Genomic DNA, 3853 nt, shown 5'->3' on the forward strand with positions numbered 1-3853 from the left:
AAGGCAAAAGGCATAGTAGAGTAAGAGAAAGACAGCGAAGGTAAGCACCAAGGGACCTAGAGCTATCCAGGTGCAAGCTCTCTAGGATCCTTATTCCCACAGGGGACATTTCATCTGTGGATTGTGCTACCAAAATCTGCACATTGAATATTGGCTTTAAGACAGCTTGAGGCAGAAGTTCCCAGTGTAGTCTTTTTATGACAGTCAAATCACGTAGCTAAGTCGGCCTGTCTAATAAAATATGCCAGGTGAAATCCATCAGTAGACAAACAGGCTTGGGCTGTCACTGGTGGGATTTATGTGTATTATAAATCCCAGGCACCTTAATGTAACCAAGAATCAAAGACAGATACTCAGACACCTCCATAAATAATCATAGTCACCCAAGACCAGCTGTAAATTAAGCTTATTCTACAACAGTGTACCAGACAAAAAAGGAAAACATCTGTATGCTAGAAGGGGATAAAAGTATTCTCATGGTGTAACAGCAGCAGTTTGTCCCAACACCACCCAGAAACAATATATAATACCTACAATTCCACTATGATTGCTTCTTCTTGTGTAGATCTAGAGTCTTCTCCCTATGTGAAAACCAGGCTTTCCAACCAATACCAACTCAGGACCACCCAAAACAGCGTCCCATGGGGTTGGGACTGAAAATTTACATTTTTGAATAAGCTTCTTAAAAGTATTTCTTCTTTTTGTCTTCTTCTCCTCCTCCCCTTCTTTCCTCTCTCCCTTCCTTCCTTCCTTCCTTCCTTCTTCCCCCTCTCCCCCTCTCTCCCCACTCTCCCTCTCTCCCTTTCTTCTAATTGTTTTTAGACATCCTACATTTGAGAAGCACTAGCTTAGATATCTTAAGGGAATTAGCTATCATATCCACAATGTCCATATATGTAATGCAATATATAATATAATGTACTTGTTTTCCTGTCTTGAGGTTCAAAGAGGAAAGTTGCCCAAACCCAGGTATATTTGGGTATCCCAAGGAATGGAGTTCACCTTCGCATGTGATGAAGAATGTCCCGGGCCTACTTGACCCCTAGCATCCAAAAGGGAAAGAAATTACAGGAGTCATGCAAACTATACCTAAAGCCCAGAGAACTTAAGAACCTAACAGTGTGTATAGTCAGAGTTATCCCAGAGAATCCAGAGCCATCACACAAGTCAGTTTTTTTGAAGCAGATTACAACTTACTGAGCAAAAGCCAAGAGAAGTGGTAATAACCGATCTGAGGACCAGGGGTAATTCCTAGTTTTTGAACCAAATATTGCCTTACCTGTAAGATCCAAATGTATTGGAGGAAGCTAAAATTTAATGTTGGACTTCTCTCCAATTAGGTAAAGACAAACTTAATATGAATCAAGAAATAAAGTCCACGATTTTCTACCCAAAGAGTCTTGGGCATTAAATAACTTTTACAATAATACTTCATGATTACATAAAAATGCTTTCATCATTTTTCATCAAAATGCTTTCTTTAATGTTATACCATTAATATGAATTACCTACAAGGTGAATTTCTATTTATTGTTTAACATTCAACTCAAATGTCCCTTCCTCTGCAAAGGCTTTTCTCTTCCCTGGGAAATGTAATTGCTTTTTTCCTCTGTGTTCATATGACATTTTGCACACATTCCTACTATAGGACCTAGATCATAACTGACTATTTAAATGACTAGTTTCATAGGAAGCTCATCTCCCAGGATATAAGCCTTGCTTCGTTCACCCACATGTCCCCAGTTTCTTAAAAAAAAAAATGCCTGGCACAAAGCAGATGGTAAAGTATAACATAAAATTAGATAAATGGGTAGATATATGAGAAGTCACAGCAACTGTTGGATGAAGAAAAAGAAATTAGTTAATTTCTGTAACTTTGTATTTTCTATTTTTTAATAACATTTAGTGTAGTCTGGCCTTCTGAATAACCCTTTTATACTATTTGACTTTTTTAAAGAAATAAGCAGCATTGGATTACATATAATTGGCCTATGAATTGTTCAACTACTTTCTGGATTACTTCACAGAAGAAGAGATCCTGCTTACATATTATAAGAAATAAAGTGTGGGGGGCTGGCGGAGTGGCTCAGTTGGTTAAGAGCATGAGCTCTGAGCAACAGGGTGACCGATTCGATTCCCAGATGGGCCAGTAAGCTGCGCCCAAGCTGAGCTGCTGATGAGCTGCTAACAGGTGTCAGGATGGCTCACCTGGTGAGAGCATGTGTTCCTAACAAGATTGCCAGTTGGACTCCTGCATGGGATGGTGGGCTACACCCACCTGAGCTAGCTGCGCCCTCCACAACTAAGACTGAAGGATAACAACTTGGCTGTTCCCCTTCCCTGGTTCCCTAACACTGTTCACCTTCCCCAATTCCCCAGTAAAATCTTTCAGGAAAAAAAAAAAAGAAAGTGTGAAATTTAAATGCTGAATTAAAATGTGCATTCTCCCAAGCAGGAAATATGAGAAACTTATTAACAGCTTCAGAAATCACTTTTTCTAAGAAATATACCATTTTTTTCTTCCTAGCCAAAAACAACATATGCTAATGAAAATAAAAACCCACTTATAAACATGTTTNTTTTTTTGGTACTTGTAATTGTTTTAGTCTGCATGCTGTTATGCATGCAAAAGGTCATAGGAAGCACATTGTCACATTTTAGCTCCATGTGCCAAATAGCTTCATTAAGGTTATTTATCCTGAAAATAACTGGAAGTGTTAGTTTGACTTTTAGTCACTGATATAATTATTTTTTTAAAGGAAGCATGTCATTTACATAATATTTTAATTTTCAGTTACATAATATTAACTCATTTTGTTTTGGAAAGGAAATGATAAGTACCTTGGATCTAAATAATTTACTCAATTATGAATGTCTACAGATGGCTACCTTTCTTCTATTGCAAACCAAGAGAATTTTACCAATATCTTTATATTAGGTTAAGCTGGGATATTTTCCCATTCAAATACTGTAAACTCACACCTAAAGAAATTAGAAATGTCAGGGCAAATATACTACTCAGTTGATTTTCCAGGGTAGGATTATACTTAACAGGACTTCTAACCCTAAGTAACTCAAGTAACCCAAACAACTAATTTAATTAACCTTCAAAATTACATTTCAGAAAATATAAAGCAATTGCCCAAATCTTTGGTTGCATTAGGTATTTGGCTGTGAATAAAATTAAAAAAAAAAAACTGAAGTAAACTTTGCAAAAACAGACCCACAACACCATTCCATGCATGGATCTCAGAAAGAGCCTGTTATGAGAATATAGTTGGACTTGCAACTCCTCAGAATAATATTCAAACAGACACATCAGTTGGAAGCTCTTCACTACAGCATCTGTTCAGTGTTTATAAGCTCTATATGCAGACTGCCGAACACCCTCAGTGCACCATAAACGTAGGAATTACACATCCAGAATGGAAATAAACTCATCGGGTGATGTGTTTGTTCTCTAGAGCTTTCGAGCCCCTTGCTTTGGTTGGCAAAACTCTGCTAGATTTTTGTTGCTGTAGAAAATATTAGACTGTTTGTGATTTTTGTAAGTTTGGAGACAAACCAGGAAAACCTAACACAGCAATAAAAGGTAAAAACATAGGCACTGAGATTATCATTATATTTTAAAATTACAGTCTCAGAGAGAGTTACAAGAGAAGCAGCAGTAGAATAAGTGAGAAAAAATGAGTAAATGAATGGTTGTTCTCCATAGAAGTTTAGCTTCAAATACCCTCTGTGGGTCAGCTCAGCCATGTAGCACACCTTGGAGAAGCTACAGATTGTACTAAGAAAGCTGAGTGTTATAATTATTAATTAGAAGTATATTTCTTACTGTAATAATCTGATAGTG

At 37.2% G+C, this 3853-nt stretch overlaps 1 protein-coding gene across 1 annotated transcript in view; it reads right to left on the minus strand.

Moving 5' to 3' along the window:
• The window catches only part of GRM1 (glutamate metabotropic receptor 1), a 391756-nt gene that overhangs the window by 54236 nt on the left and 333667 nt on the right, over positions 1 to 3853 (minus strand). The window lies entirely within an intron of this gene.

Source organism: Hipposideros armiger, unplaced genomic scaffold (genome assembly GCF_001890085.2).
Source record: "Hipposideros armiger isolate ML-2016 unplaced genomic scaffold, ASM189008v1 scaffold_41, whole genome shotgun sequence".
Taxonomy (NCBI): domain Eukaryota; kingdom Metazoa; phylum Chordata; class Mammalia; order Chiroptera; family Hipposideridae; genus Hipposideros; species Hipposideros armiger.